This window comes from Cricetulus griseus, chromosome 8, assembly GCF_003668045.3.
Source record: "Cricetulus griseus strain 17A/GY chromosome 8, alternate assembly CriGri-PICRH-1.0, whole genome shotgun sequence".
Taxonomy (NCBI): Eukaryota; Metazoa; Chordata; class Mammalia; order Rodentia; family Cricetidae; genus Cricetulus; species Cricetulus griseus.
In genome coordinates this window covers 2,790,557-2,810,508 of record NC_048601.1, presented here as the reverse complement: position 1 = coordinate 2,810,508, position 19,952 = coordinate 2,790,557, and the positions used below count along the sequence as shown (strand labels likewise).

At 43.0% G+C, this 19,952-nt stretch overlaps 1 protein-coding gene across 10 annotated transcripts in view; it reads left to right on the top strand.

Moving 5' to 3' along the window:
* Positions 1 to 19,952, top strand: part of Ppfibp1 (PPFIA binding protein 1) — a 146,771-nt gene that overhangs the window by 15,242 nt on the left and 111,577 nt on the right. The window contains exon 1 of one of the 10 annotated variants that reach the window (XM_035448676.1): positions 4,215 to 4,311. The exons of 8 other annotated variants lie outside the window; for them this stretch is intronic. The gene's annotated coding sequence lies outside the window, so the exon portion shown is untranslated. Of the gene's footprint in view, positions 1 to 4,214; positions 4,312 to 5,102; positions 5,252 to 19,952 lie in introns of those variants that run through there. One more of the 10 variants, XM_035448674.1, reaches the window with a different exon arrangement.

Genomic DNA, 19,952 nt, shown 5'->3' with positions numbered 1-19,952 from the left:
GCTAAATATTTCAGGAGAGAACAGTAAACAGTAAAGTTTTCATGCTGTTTAAAAGTCAGGTTTGATTGGTGCTTATGCCAAGCCCTTGTGACATGATGAGACCGTCACTAATAGAAAGTCATTTCTGCCTGACGAATTCAGCATCAGGTTATCTTGCCGTTTAGCCTCTACTGTGTGTTTGTTCAGGCTTTGCCATTCTAATAAATTAAGCCAAGTAGTTAAATGCTTCCAGAATTTTCATATAATATGGTCTTTATTCCTTAGAGTTAAAGGAAGATGCTCTTTGGGAGTCTTCCTTAAAATAATGTTTTTTTCTAACTTCATGTTTTATTTATTTTTGTTCCCTGAAGCCATGGTTGCATTTAATTTTTTAAAAGATTTATTGTTTTATGTGTATGAATGTTTTGCCTGCATGACTGTCTGTGTACGGAATCTTGGTGTTCAAAGAAGCCAGGAGAGGGCATTGGATCCCCTGGAGCTAGAGTTATAGACAATAGTGAGATGCCATGTGTGTGCTGGAATCACACCTGGGTCCTCTGAAGGAGCCACCTCTCCAGCCTCCTGGTTGCACTTGAACAGTAAATGAACTTAGTATTGTAATAGTAGATGGGTTGTACTCATGAGAAAGTGCTTCCTGGGCTTATAACCAACATCCGACGTTTTGTTCTGGGACTTGGATCTGTTCCTATGGTGTTCTGCCTCCATTCTTGTATCTTGGTAGGAATGGAGAGATGTGAATTTTTCCTTTATGTTATTTATATAAACTCATACAACATAATTTTAATATAATTCAGGGTGTGTATATTCCTCATGTAAGACATGGGTACAGTAAGCATCAGTGGTTATGTAAATTGATGTGATTTATCTGTTCCCTTACATGTCTAGTGTTCAGGGATCAATGTAAATGCATTGTTGGCCAAATCTTGTGACTGCTCCAGATTGAGTCTAGGACATTGGGAAACACTATGTTCAACTTTAATGGTCAATAGGAATTGTTTCTCTAACGTTCCAGGCTTGCTTATGATTTCTTGATTGGAAGTCAAAGTGGACATTTGGGGACAGAGGTGGAGGTTGGAGGTAACAGTGAGGAGAGTTGATATTGGTGAGGAGAGAATGGAAGAGTAAAACCAATACTGATTTGGCTACTAATTGATGGGTTCAAAGGACTGGAAAGACTGCTTCATGATCCTGAGATCCGAACCCAGCAGGCAACTCTGTGCTGGTCATTTGAAGTCGTGTTGACTCCAACCCTTTGAAACACCTTAGGGGTGGTACATGCAGGAACAAAGGGGGTTTTGTCAGGTGTCTTGTGTCTGGTTGGTTGGTTGGTTGGTTGATAGAGTAAATGGAGTGATTAACTTTCATTATTGTTTGCCTGAGCTGTGTGATATACCTATCCAAAGCTGAAAGACCCTCTTTCTACTCTGTTGACACCATGAAGAACCCCTGCTGACTTCTTCTGTCCCAACATCTTTCATCGAAGAAACAGAATGCCAAATTGGTATGAATAAAATCCTGTAAGTGCCTCAAATAACAGCACCTGATGACCAGGGACAGCCTTTTCTAAGAACAGTGACTATGATTAAGAAGTCCGAGCTGTTTAAAGCTCTTTTTCTACTGCCTTCCACATACATGCATTGAACAAGAAGTGGATTAGTGAGCGAAGTTCAGTCTGGTGAATTTGACCCTTTCAACCTCTGTCAGCCATACTTCTGAGGTTGTGGTTTGTATTAACAACAGAATGTCTAGATTATTTAGAGTCGGACAGAGAGACAGGGGGAGGGAGAGGGAGAGATTCTTTTGGTGATGTGTGGCTCCGCTCGAGAATTTTGTGCCACTAACAGTCCTTGTTCTCCTGAAATATTGGTCTGGAGCATGAAGGTGGGAGGTGGAGAAGTAGGAAGGAGCCAAGCTTTCAGGACCTTTGTACACATTTGGAGAAATACACAGACAAATTGGAACTTTTATAGTAATAACCCTGAATCTTCGTAGGGAGGAAAGGGAAGGGGGGATGATATAATGTCAACAATAAACAGCAAAATAATAATAATAATAATAATAATAATAATAATAATAATAGTAATAGTAATAATAATAACTAAAAAAAACGCAAAGCAAGAATCTGGCAGTCTGATGTTGATAAGTTGTGTGGTCTTGGGCAAGTCAAGCTGCCAGTTGTAGAGGGAGTATAATAATGCCAGGCCAGCTTTCATAGAGAAGGCTGTCAGGCTCAAGAGTGAGATCAGATGTGAGATGCTGAAAATCATTAGGCAGAAATGTCAGGTTGTAGGAAGTCTGTTTCTCCCGTTTAAACATCCTGACTCCAGTCCTGGTAATAAGAATAGGCACCAAGTTTTCTTTGATTGATTGGAGCTATGACAGGTCTCCTTTCGTCCATATCCTTAACTGGACTGGAGCCTGTATGGATTCCAGGCAGCTCCCCTGCAGGTTTCCTGAAAGAAGATGCAGTTTCCTGTACTAGACAGTATAGGCACTCGCTAGTCCTACTGCAGCCCCTCCTCCGTCTGCTCTCTTGGGGATACAGAAATTACTATGATGCCATCAGTGTCAGCCCCAAGCACCATGCTTGTTAGTAACGGCTATGATAATGCTTAAAGCTCAGTGTATGCTTCAGATAGGGGTGTTTCTTGACAGGTTGCTTAGCAGGTTTCGTCTACTGGGGTTTGAGGGTGAACCTGGTAGTGCCAGCTTTGGTGGCCCTTGTAGTAGTGGCAGCACATAGTGCCGTGTCCTGTTGCAGTGTGCAAGCTGGTACTTTTGTTAGATCCATGCTGTATTCCTGTGCATCATTTAACTCCCGTGGTTGTTTGATGAGCTTGGAGTAGTGTTCAGAAAGTGATCTGAGCTGATTGTAGTTTTTAATTGAATGGCCACCTGACAAGTGTTTTCAAGTTTAAGCCTTCATAAAGGGCTTCTAAGGGAGCCGGTGGTGCCCTCAGCACCATGTAAAATAGCTCTTTAAACCTAGATTGCCAGAGCACACCCTAGATTGGGTTCACTAGAGGCCCTAAAGTGGGTGTCCAGTGGAGCTACGCTGTGTCCATTAGAGTGTCCCAAGCAGTCAAACCCTGAATTGGAAGGGAAGCAAACACAAGTATAGTATGTGGCAAGACACTATCTGCAGGGCAGAAAATTTGGACTCCTCTAGCAGAATGGAGGGAGAGATCATCACCCCTTTGTTAATTATTAAACAGCAGGTCTATAGCTCCTTGGGAGGTCACATACTACTTGGTGATATTTTTGCTTGGTTGTGATATAGTCGGACCTGGCTTCTGTGCTTATGAAATGGCTGACACTAAATTGGATAATTTTCCCAAGCTGGAATTACTGCATCATCAGAATATTAATTCTGTTATTTATGCAAATGCAACAGTTTCTGAAACACTTAATTTATGTTGCACTTACAGAACTGGCTGGCCATCATCACAAAAGACAAACAGGAAAGGCCCGGAAAATCTCAACTCACAGCCTTCCAGGAGATGAGAGTGGAGGGCAAATGGAGGAGATTGTGTCTCCTATTGACATCCAGTCCCTGCTAGGATATTTTAGTCATGGTAGAGGGTTGGGATTCATGATTCTGTTTTGGTTGCTTTTCTTGTCACTGAGGCAAACACCTGGCAGAAGCAATTTAAGGAAAGATATTTGTTGTGGTTCATGGTTTCGGAGGGTTCAGTCCTTCATGGCAGGAAAGGCATGGCAGAGAGGCTCCATGGCTGTGGCAGTGTGGTCGTGATCTTCACTTGGTGGCCAGACCAGAAAGCAGAGAGCTAGACTGGAGTCAGGCAGATATCCTCCCAAGGCTTACTCCCAATGGCCCACATCTCCAAGGTCCTCCCAAAGGCTTATTCCCAGTGGTCCATATCTCCAGAGTTCTACAGGGTTCCCCACACAGTCAAACCAGTGTAGGACCAAGTCTTTAAAGCATGAGCCTGTTGGGGACATTCCAGATTCAAACCATAACAGAGTTCCCTTGCCAAAAGATAAAGCCAGTCTACTTCCTGGCATTTCCAAAAGCCGGTTGTGCTCAGCAGATTTCTGAAACTGTCTGTCATGGTTTGTGGTATGAGTGAACAAGGCCAGAGTCACACACAGAGTGTCATGTACAAGCTCCTTCCCGTGCCCAGAGTGAGTCATATCTGCAGAAGTGAGCACAGATATGCTTTTCTGTCTGTTGGTAACTCAAAGGATTGTAGGTTCTCTTCACCTAATGTATCAATAGGTCAGGTGTCCTGTACGGCCTAGAGATGGGGAAGTCTGATGATTTGGCCTTGGCACACAGCCAAAGTGGAGGTATGCTGTTGTGTTCTAGTGTGTGGATGTATGTGTCTGTGTGCTGGTATGTGTGTGCGTGTGCTGGCTTCCCAGGAAGCCTCCCTCAACTCCTGGATAGCTTTTGCAATCTTTGCTTTGATCTGTATTATCAGGCTGGAGCTCTCTGTACTGCCAGGTGAAGGAAGATGTTACCAGCCTGTTTCTACAATGTTTGTAGCGGAAAGATAAATAGTTCATCTTTCTCTCTTCAGAAAATGAGCAGAATCAAGTTGCCATAGTGACAGGTTTTGTATAAAAAACACCTGTCTTTGAACTTCTTTAAAGGATGTTGGCAATTTGATTGTTGGGATGTGAAGTGGCTGATCTGCCGGTTGGTTTACTTATTGGCCGGAAATAAGAGACAGTATAGAACTAGAAGCTCTGGCTTCCTTGGATGAGGAGTAAAATTTGTAGCGCTGACTGTATTGTGTTGGAAAGTCTGAAGTTGCCTCTCTGGAAGACTTGGATGGCCTTTTGAACATGTCTGCACACACACCTGAGTACTCGCCCGAGTTAGACGATTACCTCTGTACAGTTCAAGTGAGGGATCTCCAGCTGTGCCTTGTCATTGTGACTCATGTCTGCAAAGGGTGAAAGAAGAGCTTCCTGGCAGGAAGCGTGCTGCTGTGCAGAGAGAAATGACTATTGTTAGGAGAGAAACTTGGGAAGAACCAGAATTTTAAAAAGTCTTTCAAGAAGAGCTGGACCAGAAGTGATCTGCAGAGTGTTACATAGACATCTGGGAAACAATTTGGGACAAGAAATGGAAAAAGGTCAAATGAAAAGCCTTGTCGCTTAGGACTGGCTGCAGACTTAGGAAATCGGCAGAGCCAGCTGGGCTTAGAAACCACTGGAAACTCTCACTCACGCCACACCACCCTCTCACCCTACCTTGGCCTCATTCTCCTGCAGTAGGAAGGTATGACACATTCCCCAGGGAGGGTGCTCTTGGCTGTTTGCAGGGTGGGACCTTGAAGTGTGGGAGAGATTTGCTTCCTTTAAGCTGAGATATTGCATAATGTCTCCACAAGGTAGGACATAGTACTTAAGGGCAGGCTTGTAACCAGGCCACTTACACATTTGGGCCTCAGGAAAACAGGTTATTGCAAAAGAGTTAGCTGATCTTAATGAATAAACACTCAAGATTGTTATGATTACACACTAAGAATTGTAGATAAATTTGAAAAAAAAAAAACATAAAAAACAAAAAACACTTTCCCATCCTCCCAGGTCACAGTGTATAGACCTAGAGCCAGAGTTCACCCATTGCCAAGAATTGGGATCTTAGAGCTCCACATGTGGGCTGGTTAGTAACCTTAGGCTTTGGGTGGTGGTTAAGTCAGAGGCAGGTCCTCACAAAGGGTGTTAGGTGTGAGCATATCGCTCTATTTCAGGGTTTCTGTATTTAGCTCCTGATCTTTGCAAAGAAAATGAGTCCAACCAGGATTTCTATGTACTCAAACATGTTAGCCAAATATTTCTAGGGTTAATGAGTTGTTCAATAAAATATATGGAAATGCTTATCCAGCTTCTTAGCATCTCCTACATAGTAGATACTGGAAGTGTAATGCTAGTGTAATGTCAGTCATTTGTGTGGTTATTTGTGCTTTGTTACCCAAAGTGTTTTGCTAGGAGTTATGGTTATTTTTTCCCCATAACGCTTGAGAGATGTGGGCAATATTAATTTTATGATTAATTCTATAATTTTATAGAGATTAAGTAGCTTGCCTAAGGTGAACCCCGAATGGAAAGCACCACTGATGATAAGATACTTTCCAACTTATCAGAGAGTAAAATGTGAAAAGATATCTTTTTAATTAATGAAATTGTAAGTAGTAGAGCCTTGATTCTATTCTAGATGTTCTACACCTGTCTGATTTCAAATCTTGTGGGTTGTCCCTGACATTGCTATAACACACAAGTACTTACTACCTGTAGATTTTTAAGGCAAATTAAAACAAGGACAAATAATAGACGGTTGACATGTGTAAGTCTCAAAAGACTGGCAATAATAATAACAGTTGACATTTATTGGCTAAATAATAAAGCTTTTCTTTGCTAGATTCCTAGGAACATTTGTGATCTTTATAGCTTTCTGAATGGACCTGCTAGTCTATTTTCGCTCTAAACAATGGGGTTAGGCACTCTCTCCCATTTTTGAGAGATTTATTTTTAATTATGTATATGCACGTGTGTCTGTGTCTGTGTTTATATGCACATGAGTGCATATGCCTGGTGAGGCCAGAAAATCCCTCAGAGCTGGAGTTCCTGGTGGTTGTGAGCCACATGAAGTGGGTGCTGGGAAACAAACTTGGGTCCTCCAGAAAAGCAGCAAGCATTCTTAACTGCTGAGTCATGCCCCTCCATGGGTACTTATTCTCATTTTCATGAGAGAAACAGACACGCATGTACATTACTAATGTAATCTGGAGACAAAGTCACATAGCTAGTACTAAATATAAATGCTGCGCTATGATAATCAGGGTTATTTTTAATCACAATTGAACCTGGTTTGGGTTCAGAAGTGTATGTTCTGGTGAGGGATCCATCGTGAGAGTTCCCTATGGACGCATGATCTGGATTTATGTAGGGGTCAGGCAGGATGCCCTGTGGGTGGTGGTGGTGCCTTAACTGAGATGGGAATGTTTGTCTGTTCACCCTAGTAACCATGCTGCCAAAAATAGTCACACTCGTACTACATTACAGATCTCCTCTCTTAGTCCTAGGTCTCTTACACTGGCTTAGCATGAAGGAACTGCTTTTATTTATAATTTAGATCTTTCCACTTCCTAGAGCAATTAAGGAATTGCTGTATCTAGGAGATAGTTCAGGAGCCCCGCTAAAGGTTGACCAAGCAGAGACTTTTCACCACTCAATTTGAATACATCTGAACTTAACTGCATTGCTGTTTTGGTCTTGCCTGTGGTGGATTAAAAATATAGATGAAGACAGTTTGGGTGTGAAAAGGACAGTGGGAAGACGAGGCTGGTCCTTCCTCCTGGCTTCAACAGTGCTTCTTCTATTGTTGCTCACCTGGGCGGGCACAGTGCACTTGCACCCGGTGAATGTTACTGTGTGTCGGCCTCTGTTGGTTCTGCCGAGACCTTTTCTAGTTTATTGGCTGCCAGGTCTGTCCAGCAGCCTTGAATCTTACCATTGGCTGCTGGGCTGGATAGCCCATGTAATGTCATATACAGTGACTTCATGAGTGCCCTGTGCAGAGTCCTTTGTGGGTGGGATTACTGTGCTCCTTGACATGTGTCAGAAAAGTCACTAGAACCTGAGTTCTTCAGCAACCCCCATATTTTGTGGCGACCCTCCAGAACTGATGGAATTCCTATGAATTGGTGGCCTAGGAGTTGCAGAGAAAGTAATTGTGGTCTGCAAATTTTACCTCCAGTGACAGGAGAAGGCCACTAAGAAAGGGTGATGATTATATAAAGCCTTATTCTTAGGCTCTCAGGACACATGGTGACAAAGAGGCATCACTCACATAACCTGAACTTGACCCTCTCAGCAAGTCTTTGTACATTTTTAGTGACCCTGTTTGTGAAACAGGCAGATGGATGAAATGGAAACGGAGTAGCCTCCGGCCAGTGATGAAGTAAATTTTTTTTTTTGGTTTCTGAAAAAATTTCTGCTCCTCTAGGCCTCCCAGATTGAATGACTAAATGCTTTAAGAGTTAGGCCTTGTTTAAGACCCGTGTACAGAGGCAGTGGCTCAGTCATCCTGGCTGAGTATTTTGGGTAAAACTTGCTGTCTCACGGAACTGAGCAGGGCAGAAAAGCCATCTTGTAGAACTGCCAGTATTTCCAGTTTCATTTGGGACGAAGCACTGCTTCACAGTGTCCATCTGGTTTGCCCAATGTGCATAGATGTAAGGAGAATACCTCCCACTCCTGACACTGACTGGCAGTCCCGCTAAGACCTGTGAGTCCTGAAGATAATGCACAGCATAGTCCACAAGAGTGGAGTGGAGACAGACAGAGTGGCAGGAATGGCCACGCCTTAGCCAGTCATGTTTTCCTTACAACCGCTTTCCAGATTTCTTGTCCCAGTCACATTGTTCACTCCATTTAGAGCAAGTTGCTTTCTGAAGTTCTGAATTTTTTTTTTTTTTTTTTTTTTTTTGTAGAAAGATGTACATTCAGAGATAATTTGGAGCTAACTCAGCACTCATCACAAGATTTGTTAGTCAGCATTTTTATCAGTGACTGTCTGGAAGCTGTGGTTGAAACATATCTGGGAGAGACAACTGGTGGTAGTCAAAACCCAGAAAACAGCCTGGAAGCTGATAAAACTTTAACAGCTACATCATATAAATTTACACTTAAAAAAAAATCTAAAATGGGGATGACTTGGTTTGCTTAAAATTTGATGAGGTTTGTAGTTCAGCATAAGCTAAATGTTCAGTGTCTCTGCTCTCAGGAAGTTAACCCAGCCGGGGTCAGCAGATGAATGCATGTTGGTGTATGAGTTTGTAGTAACAGCCCTTTGCTGGCTGGAGACCCCACATCTGGAGTCTTTGCCCTCCTCTCTGTTTAAAGAGGGTTGTTGCCCAGTTGGTGTGTTTCCAGGGCTGGAGTGTGGCCATGGTGTTGACCAGAGGCTTGCAAGTTGTGCTCTTATGGTGTGTCTCGAAGAACTGGAGCTCTAGAGTCCATAGAGGTTAAGGGGGGTCAGGGCCATTGGTATCAGACACCTGTCTGTGTGCCGAGCAGAAGGTCCAGGTTTACCATCTTTGATCCTGAGAACAGTTCTTACAAGGTCACCCGGCTGGAGTGAGGCCTGAGTCCAGGGAGGCAGTCTGTGGCTTCTCCAAGTGTCTCAGAACATACATTGGCCAAGGCTGCTGTGTGGAGGTAGAAATGGGAGGGTCATGAGTTCAGGGCCAGTCTGTAGAGCAAGACCCCATCTAAACCAAACCAAATCAACCATCCAGCCATGCTGGAAAATGTTTGGATCTTGATCCTAGTCACTGACTCTGGTCTTCTTCGGCAGTGAGGTTCCATGGTTTTGTAACTATCCCTGCCCCACTGTCCTGTCCAGCATCATTTAAATCTGGAAGAGTAGTGGTCCAAAGGCCACATGTCATAGAAAAAAAAATAGAGCTGCTGTGTCTGAGGACTGCTGAAGAGGCTCTGGAAACTTATGAAGGTGGTTTGTCTTATTCCTGCCAGGACCTCGGAGCCTTCATTCCTTTGTTTGCTTTGGTTTTATGGGAGTGGATTAAATAGCAGTGATTATTATATGCAAAAAATATTGCTACAGCTTTTTTTTTCCTGATGTGAAAGCTGAGCCTTGCTTGGCAGATAGTGTGCTTTTTTTCAGGAGGAAAGCGTAAATCAGGATTGAAGGTGAAAGATATTTAGACTCAACGCTTTCCTCTTTCTCTGCAGAGGAACAATTGCTTGGCTCCACAACAGCTCAGAATTGACGATCCGGAATTAAACTTTCTGTTAGTGAGCTTGAATTTCCCTGGATTCAAAGTCTTTTATAAGTATTTTGGGGGAGTAAGAGCTTGCACTTCATCCTCATTTGTCTGGTCAGAAAATATGGCAGGCATATTTTTGTTTTAAAGCCACTCTTAACATAAAATTTTAGTTCATTTTTTATATTAGGTGTTATATTTTATGTTTATGTAAATGTATGTATGTAGGTGTATGCTTACATATTTTAACATAAAATTATGGACTTATAGTTGAAACTACTGTAGAAAAAGCAGTTACTTGTCAGGGTTAAACTTAGTGTTTGGAACTTAATTGTGAAGCTTAAGTTGGATTATGAATAATGAATACAGAATATTTTGGAATTAGCAACTTGCTTAGTGACTCAAGCTGCTTCCTAAAGACATCTGTTGCTATTGGATAGAGCATTTTCTTGGCATAATATGCTGGTTTTGAATAATCTTTTTGTGGTTGATAGGCTAATTTTAAGATCTTCTGGAGAAACAAAACCTTCAGTGTAGGCTTTTAATTTCTCACAACCCAACTTTAAATGAATTTCTGACACACATGTATTAGCCACTCAGAGTAACAAAGATCAGCAGCATCCATTTCCGTGTATTAATGAAACACATAAACACTTAACAAAACAAATTGTCTAACTTTGGATCTTTGAGTATTGTCTCTGTTCTCTGCCAATGATAATATTTGCTGTCATAGAATGGAAAGCTGGTTTTCCCGTGTCACCAGACAGCCACTGTAGTAGCCAGAAAGGGATGAAAGACCAAGTTACCATTGTGTAGATTTTGTTGTAGAGCCTTGATAGGAGGTTTGGTTATGGGAACTGGAAGTTCCAGATGGAGTTAAATTCTTATATTGTTTCTCATTCTACAGGGCATTGTCCTTTCTTAGTGAAGGCAGGAAGTCCAGTGTAGCTCTGAGTTCTAATTCTTGACTAGGAGAGAATATGTTGGAACGACCAACAGAATGGCCTAACAAACCATTTTACCTTTCTGCTTTAGTTTTCAGACAAGACTTCTTAGAATGGTTGGGAGCTAATACATTTGCTAGGGCATATGTATTTGGAGGGAGAGGGAAGGATTGGGAATCCTAAGAACTCAATGAAGACCTCTTTACCCAACCCAACTGGTGTCTTGTAATGGTGCCTACAGTATGCCTCAATGGCTTAGCTTTTATTTCTTTAGTTTCAGAATCTGAAATTGTATTGAGTCCTGTTATGTGGCACTCCCTCATGACCAGCTTCATATGTACTTTTTGGAAAAATGAATCATTGATTGATTATTTATTTTGGTTTTTTTTGAACAAGTGTTTTTTTTTCTTTTTTCTTTTTCTTTCTGTGTAGCCCTGGTTGTCCTGGCACTTGCTCTGTAGACCAGGCTGTCCTAGAACTCATAGAGCTCCACTTGCCTTTCCATCCTGAGTGCCGGGATTAAAGGCGTGCACCAGTATACCCAGTGTTAGATTTATAAATTAACAAATAATACACTTCTTTTCTCCCATCGACCTTTTTTTTTTGTTTCAAACTGAAAGTTTGGGAGTAACATCATACTAAAAATATTTACTTTTGTAAAAGGGAAGGGAGTGATCGGAAGAGTTAGAAGTAGGTTTAGCAGAGACACAGGACTGTAAATGTTCACCAGGCACATCTACCACTTTAAAACTCTGCCTTGTGTATCAGTGTCTGTGTCAGTGCTATTGTTACTTTCCAGCCAGATTGGACAGTGGTCCAGACTTGTAGGCATGGCACATTTCATCTGTTTTAAGTGCTAAACGATTCCCTGGAGATTCTATACGAGAAATGAGTGATTCAGATTCAGGAGGGACAAGTATAAGATGATCGTCAGAATGAGAACTGCCTCCTGTGATTCCATTCACCTAGGAGCATTCCCACTGTCTGAGAGTTGTAAATGGAGCCTCTGATTGGGTGTGTTTGAGTGTGAGCTGGCTGAATTTGGTTTGGCACTGGGTTGTCTGTAAATTCGTTGTTAGCTTGCCCATGTGGGCTGTTGCTCACACCTTTCACTTTTCGCAAGATCTGGGCTTTTTCTGAAAGTATTTGGTTCTTGGAATATGTAACTCATTTTTTAAATAAACAAGGCTACTTGCAGTCAGATCCTATAATAAAAATAGAAAGAGTGACTCTTTGTCTTCCCTTTTCCAAGGGGAGCCGCAGTACAGGAAAAGCAGAGTTGTGTGCGATGATTGTGTCGTAAGGTGCTTGTGCGTCACACGCACTATTCTAAGAGCTGTGTGCGATTGTGTCATAAGGTGCTTGTGCGTCACACGCACTATTCTAGGAGCTGTGTGCGATTGTGTCGTAAGGTGCTTGTGCGTCACACGCACTATTCTAGGAGCTGTGTGCGATTGTGTCGTAAGGTGCTTGTGCGTCACACGCACTATTCTAAGAGCTGTGTGTGATTGTGTCGTAAGGTGCTTGTGCGTCACACGCACTATTCTAAGAGCTATGTGCGATTGTGTCGTAAGGTGCTTGTGTGTCACACCCACTATTCTAGGAACTGTGTGCGATTGTGTCGTAAGGTGCTTGTGCGTCACACGCACTATTCTAAGAGCTGTGTGCGATTGTGTCGTAAGGTGCTTGTGCGTCACACGCACTGTTCTAGGAGCTGTGTGCGATTGTGTTGTAAGGTGCTTGTGCGTGTGTAATGTCACACACAATATTCTTTTTTTTTCTTTTTTAAGATTTTATTTATTTACTATGTATACAACATTCTGCTTCCATGTATATCTGCACACCAAAAGAAGGCACCAGGTCTCATAACGGATGGTTGTGAGCCACCATGAGGTTGCTGGGAATTGAACTCAGGACCCTTGGAAGAGCAGTTGGTGCTCTTAACTTCTGAGCCATCTCCAGCCCGTCACACACAATATTCTATACAGGTCAAGAAATACCTTACTCGCATGGAGGCATATGTTGGGGAGAATAATCTAAATAGATAATTCTCTCCCCATCACTGCCCCAGCACAAACATGCTGTTTATGTTGAGTGAGTTATATATTGTATACATTTTTCTTCTGCAGGGCAGAAGCATAAATGAGTGAGTGTACTGGACAGTCCATGGTCTCAGAGCATCTCCAAGGTGATAAGTTCAAATTTATTTAACCTGAATTTGGTATATAGCCTAAAAATGATCTAATGATGATTAGTTACTAATTTGTCTACTTGCCAACATGGAGATGTAACCCAGAGCTTCCAGCATTCCACTGCTGAGACACACCTCCAGTTCATTATGCCGTGTGTGTGTGTGTGTGTGTGTGTGTGTGTGTGTGTGTGTGTGCGTGTGTGCGTGCGTGAGTGAACACTTACATATGTGAGGCTGGAGGTTGATACTGGTGTCTTCCCCAGTCACTCTCCACCTTATCTTTTGATGTGGAGTATCTCACTGAACCTGGGGCTCCAGTTGGGTAGACTGGCTAGCCCAGGGTTCTTCCTTTCACCCCTTTCTGGGGCTGAGATTACAGGTGTATATTGCTGTCCTGGATTTTTCCCTAGGTGCAGGGGATCGGAACTCAGTCCTTAGGCTGACATAGTAAGCGCTTTCAGCTTTCACTTCAGCTGTGTTCATAATGGTTTTAAAGTGTTACCAAAACTATACAAAAATCTCAACAGCAGATTCTGATGACAACTATAATAGCTTAATTTTTTTAGCTAAGATTTCCATGTTTCCTGAGGCCTGAGGGGTGTGATGGCCTAAGAGAAAGAGAAGTTAACTGAGTAACACAGCACCAGAACCCTCTGCTATTTCACAATTGGATCATAGGGATACCTATGGTATTAGAAGACCTAATTATAGTTATGCCTCATGGCATAATTATAAGCTTCTCCTTCCAGACACGAAAATTAAATAGTGAAGTTTCTATGCACATACGTAGCACCAATGTGAACAAACCCTGCTATTTCCTAAACATGAGAAATAAGAGTAGGTGGGCTAAGTTGACATTCTTTAGCAAGGACACACAGACTAGGAGATGGTAAAATTGTTTATTACTCCCCCTCCAAACCCAAAACACTGTACTGTCATTTAAACCAGAACCCCAAGTGCCAATGACCAAGGCTTCCCTTAAAGATAAAACAGACAAAGTCCGTGCTGTGTTCTTACTGTGTGCACAGATGTGCTGATGGGAAACTTCACTCACTTGAATGTTTTACAAACTGGCATTGGGAACTTTGTCCTCCTGTGAAATATGTTACATTTCTATCAAAACCAAAATTTTTTTCTTTATTTCCAAATTGCTAATCTTTTAGAGTCAAATGATTGCCAGACATGGTAGCTTTGACCTGTGCTCAGGAGGTAGAGGCCAGAGGACCAGGAGTCTGGATCATCCTCACTTACATTGTGAATTTAAAGTCAGCCTCAGCTACCTGAGGCAAGGCCCTGCCTCAAAGAATCAAATTATAAGCAAACAAACAAATAAATAGATAAGAAAGAGAAAAAGGTGATTGGGTATTTGTGAGGGCCTGACTGGAGTCTTGAGGAGGATTTGCCTGAACCAGATGAGTCTCTCTGGAATGGAGAAATCAAGGAAGCCTGTCTGCTTTATTTTGAAGCTTTCGGGAACTCTGTCGATTTTTGTTTTTGTTCCTTTTGAGTCAAGGTCTTTGGATGATTTATTCATAGATGGCCTGCAACCCCTGGCAGCCTTCCTGCTTCAGACATTGACTCCTGAAGGGGCTTCTATTTTCTCTGAGGTAACTTGCTGAGCTCAGATAGAAGGAACACAGATGAGCTCAGAGGGGTGTGATTTGAATCTCACACATGTGGCCAGTGTCCAGCATTGGTCTTTGTGATGGATGCCACTTTGTGTGGTCTGCCTGGGAGCTCTCTGTCACAAAATGTCCAGTTAAAAGGTGGCTCTTAGCCTTCTATTCCAAGAAGAGTAAATTGAGGTGGTGAGGGGTTGGTAACTTAAAGGTGGGGCTGGGATCTAAATCTGGCCTGGACGATCCCACAGATTCTGCCCACGGGGCACAGGGTCCTTCTCTGTCCACTGTCCCTTTTTAAACAATACACAAGTAACCCTGGACCTGGCAAAGATGTCTCCAAGTCATCCTGCCACCTCCAAGAGAGAATTGTTGGAACATTTATGGGAAAACTTTCCTTTTCTGGTAACTTTCAGTTTCAGGGCCTGTGAATTAAAAGAAAAAAAAAAACTGAGTAAAAGACAGGTTAACAAGCAGAGGGAGTGTGTGTTTCTGCAAGTAGTTGGCGATGTGGTTAGTTTGTGTGCTGATCTAGTAGGGAATAGAGAGAGGAAGAAAAAGAGTCTGGGGAGAGAGTCCACGCTTCTCTAGGAATGGCAAAGGGGGTTCCTCGAGAAAACAGAGCTTGAGGTAATTTTTCCTAGCAGTGGAGTTGGACATTCTGCCTGCCTTGAAATTTTATTTATTTATTTTTATTTTTAAGTAGGTTTTATTTATTCTTTATTGACTTCACCCCATTGCCTGTTTCCACTCCTCCCCATCCTCCTCTCACCTTCATTCCGTATCTTTTTTTTTTTTTTTAAGCCTGTGGACCGGGGTTAGCGCTGTCTGATGGAACTGGCTGCTCTTGTTGTCTTGATCTTGTGCGGTGACCACAGCTGTGAGTTCATGAGTGCAGCAGCCTTGCATATCAGCACCCTTGCATGCCTTCCACCTTCCTGCTCTTCCACCCTTCCCCTCTCTGCTGTGGTGTCCCCTCAGCCTTGAGTGGCGACAGAGATGTCCCATTAGGGCTTAACGCTCCTGCCTCACGGCCTTCAAACTATCTGGGGTTTCCCTGATGTTTTGCATTACACTTATCTTTGGTCTGCTTTCTGGGAGTAAAAAAGTCGCTCAGGGAATTAAAAAATTACAAAGTACATATGTTTATTAATTCTTAGAGAATTTCACACATGTGTATAATGCAGTTTATCATATTAACTCCTTCCTCCTCCTCATAAGTACTCCGGATCACTCCCCAGCTTTGCCTCCTAACCTTGCCCCCCCCTTTAAAGTATTATGTTACTTTAAATCATGTGTATGTGTCTGTCTTTGTGCATGCATGCTACATGTGTGTGGGTACCTCTTAAGGCTAGAGGCATTGGGTCCCCCAGCCCGAGTTACGGGTGGTTGTGAGCCGCCTGATGGGGGTACTGGGAATCAAAGTCAGGTCCTCTGGAAGAGCAGTGTGCTCTCTCAGTTGCTAAGCCACCTCTCTGGTCTCCCCTGCCCCTCATGTTTTGATCTTTGAATTCAGTATGTGATGCCCATATACCCAGGAGTGAGGCCAACCACTGGAGTGTGAACAATACACCAGAGGCCACACTGTCAGAGAAACTGACTCTGCCTCTCCCCAGAAACCACCAATTGTCAGCAGCTTCTAGGTCAGGATCAGGATTCAGAAGCCTTTCCCATTTCCATGATGGGGTGGGGACTGACTTGATCTTGTGTGGCAGCCACAGTTGCTGTGAGTTGGTGAGAAGCAGCAGTTTTGTCGTGTCCAGAAGACGCTGTTTTTCTGTCTTCCCTGATCTCTGGCTCTCAAAATCTTCCTTCCTGGCGCCACTTGGGAGGTGGAGGCAGGCAAATCTCCAGGTTCCAGGCCAGCCTGGTCTACAAAGCCAGGGCTACATAGAGAAACTCTTATTTCAAAGACAAAACAAAACAAACAAAATAAATCTCTCTTCACCCTCTTTCAAAATGGTTCCTGAGTCTTAGGGGTAGGAGGTATGATATAGATGTCCCATTTGTGGTTGGTTGTTCCATAATGTGTTCTCTGTACTTGGATCTGTTGTGAATTTCTATGTTAAGCATCATTCACTGTACAAAGACACTTCCCTGATGAGGCCCGAGAGCAGTACTGATGTATGGATATAGAGATCCAGCTTTGGAAGTGGTTTAATATTACGTCTACTTAGCAAAATAATAATAGCATATTTACCTCTAGGGCCTAGAGAGATCCCCAACCATAGATTTTTAGCCAGCTTTACATTACTAGGGATGCATTTCCTCCTTAAATCCAACCAGAAAGCAAGCAGTTGGTTATCCCATAATATCCATCCTACTGTTACACTCATGGGCATATCTTGCCATGCTGGTCATTATTGTAGTTCACAAGGTTCGTAGCTGGGCCACACACACACACACACACACACACACACACACACACTGCAGCCTGCATAGCACTGTATGTAGCCATGAAAGCTAGCCAGCGGGGAGGAAGTGTCCTGGTTCATCATGAAGCAATGGCAGTACCCCATATTGGGGTGTCTGTGCCTAACTGGAGGGGACACTTCTCATACCTGGGGGCTTTTATTTGGATTCTGGTATAACATTACCTGCTGTGTATATAGATAGTTCCAATTAATCTCTTATGTGAGGTGTGTTGTGTGTGTGTGTAAAATAATAGGTTTCCATATGGCTTTCCTAACATCCTTAATGTTTGCTTCCCTCCCACCTGCCTCCTCCTCTGCCCTACCCTCCTGATCCCCCTCCACTACTCCCCCCTTCCTTTTGATATTGTCTGTGCTCTGCTCTCCCCCTCCCACTTTCAGACCGATATTTCTCCTTCACATCAGTGGTCCCTTTATAGTTCCCTAGATTCAACAGGTACTTCTTCAAACTAAACACACAAATCTGAAGAGACAACACTAAGTAAGAGCCATACTTGAATTAGAACATGTAACATGCCTTTCTGGGTCTGGGTTATTTCACTTTCCGGAAAGTGAAATTTAGTGTGTGTTTGTGCATGTGTGTGTATGTATACATGACACACCTGTGTATCACAGTACATGTGTGGAGGGCAAAGGATAGCATGAGGGATTTGGTTTTGTCTTTCCTCCATGTGGTTCTTGGGATTGCATGCAGGTCATGAGCTTGGTGTCAAGCACCTTTACCCACTGAACCTTCTCTAAAGGCCCTCATTTTTAAAAAAAGCTTCATTTGAAGATAACAGAACAGATTCTGAGTCCATTCTCATTATTAAAGCAAATAGCAGATCCTGGAAGCTAGGCCTCAAGGTCTGCCATCGTAGCACCCAGTGCTGTCACATTCATTCTTGTCGCAGCTCATGGCTGCCAGACTGCCTGCTGGTGTAACTGTGGAGACGTCTATGTTTAATTCATTGTTTTGGGGTATATGCTTTAAAGACATGAGTGGACCTACAGGATATGTAGATGTCAAAGGGTCAGATCCTAGGTGAGCCAGTTGTAAACACTGGTTCCTTCTAATTCTACATGCATGTGGCATGTCTGAGATGCTGAGAGATTGGCAAGTTTGGAACTTGGGTCTCCTTAGCTGGAGATGGTGTACATGGAATACTGCACATAAGAAGAATCAATACACGTTTTGTGAATATTTGAGAGTAAATCAATAGTATAGTTTAAAAACAGTCTTCTTGGGGCTGGAGAAATGGCTCAGGGGTTAAGAGCACTCGCTGCTCTTCCAGAGGATCCATGTTCAATTCCCAGCACCCACATGGCAGCTCACAAATGTCTGTGATCATGCTCCATGTGATTTGACAACCCCTACACAGACATATGTACAAGCAAAACATCAATGCACATAAAATAAAAAAGTAAAAATATAAGCAAAAATCAGTCTTCCTAAGTATTGGCCCTGGGGGTTGGTAGGTGTGGCAAGACCAGGAGCTTGATCCCTGGCATCAAAGCGGAACAGAACACACCCATTTGGTTCATTCCACAAGTACAATTGTGTGAATTTATTGCAGCACAATTTACCAAGTCTCATATTGTTTTCACCTTTTTAAAATAAGAAGAAAAAAAATCTAATGTACTTGGTTTCTAGAAATTGGAATACGAAGGCAATGAGAGTAAATGGAAGGTGAATTTGCATGGTCAACTTTTCCCTTTTGTTCATTCCTTCAAGGGCCTCCATTTCATCTTCCCCATAGCCTTTGACGTGTCCTTCCTTCATCCAGCAGCTTTGCACAGAAACCATTTCCAAGTTGCTGCCTGAACACCTCCTGAGGGACTCGCCCTGCTTTCGAGGTCCCCATTCCTTCCTTCTTATGGTGGCTCTCTTGGAGTCTCCTCTTCCTTCTCTCTGGCCACCAGCCCTGTCAACATCCTCGCTAGGTGTGGGTAATGTCCTCACCAAGGTCCTGATTAGGTCCTAGACCGTTTGGTCTTGTTTTAATGTCATGACTACCCTATGGCCTCTGCTTCTAGGGCAAGTGACAAATCATTGTTACCTCTTTGGCAGAGGGACAGACAGCAATCTTTTGATTTTTTTCATCTGTTGATTTCCTACCCACTTTCTTGAAGTTGCTCTGATTTCTTCCTCATAATTTTCAAGTCTCTTCTACAGTCCCCTTACTCTGTAGGGATGATGCCATCTCCTTTATTTATTGAAAAGATGCAGGTCAGGGGTCACAGATTCAGATGTCAGCAGGAGGTGTTGAGATGAGAAGCAGGGATTATAGTGTAAGTGTGGCCTGTCTAAGCCAGGGAGGGTAAGGTGACCTTTGCCCCATGGGAACTTGGGCCCAGTGTTGCTCCCTCTTCTGTTTGTTCCACAAACCCCAAATATCTGTTTTTCTGCTTGAAATCTGATCCTGTTGAAATCATAGTGTGTAGGCCACCAAACAGACAGGTGATAGTCACCTTAATGCCTGAACTTCATTGTTCTTTGCCACTTGAGTGTGCTTTTCTCATTTGTCTCCCAAAACATTCAAGGTGTTTTCTTTCCTGCTCCAGGGGTTTAATCCTTTGCCCGTGACTTTTTCTTTTCTCTGCAGAAGACCCCTTAAACTGTCCCCTTTATTCCTTAACTTTCTCGATGCTCACTCTTTGTACTTTTGCTATTGGTCCTGGTGACCCAACTCAGCTTGTTGGAATGGGAGTCATTCCATCACCCTTCCCAGCCCCAGCTGCTTAACTGTGCCCTCAGGACCACATCTTTTCTCTGTCAAGGCTAACTGAGTTCATAGGGTTTGCACTGGATGGGTGATTGATTAAGTCAGGGTGTCATGTAGCCAGATAGGCTTTGAATGCCTGTGTAGCCGAGGTCTCTTGACTTTAAAGTGTTATGATTACAGGCATTTACCACCATACCCACCTATTGCCTTTACTTCTTTTGTAGAAACCAGTATGTTTCATTGTGAGTTTCCATGGACACCTATAGCATTCTTTGCACTTATCCTGTCTGTCTCCCT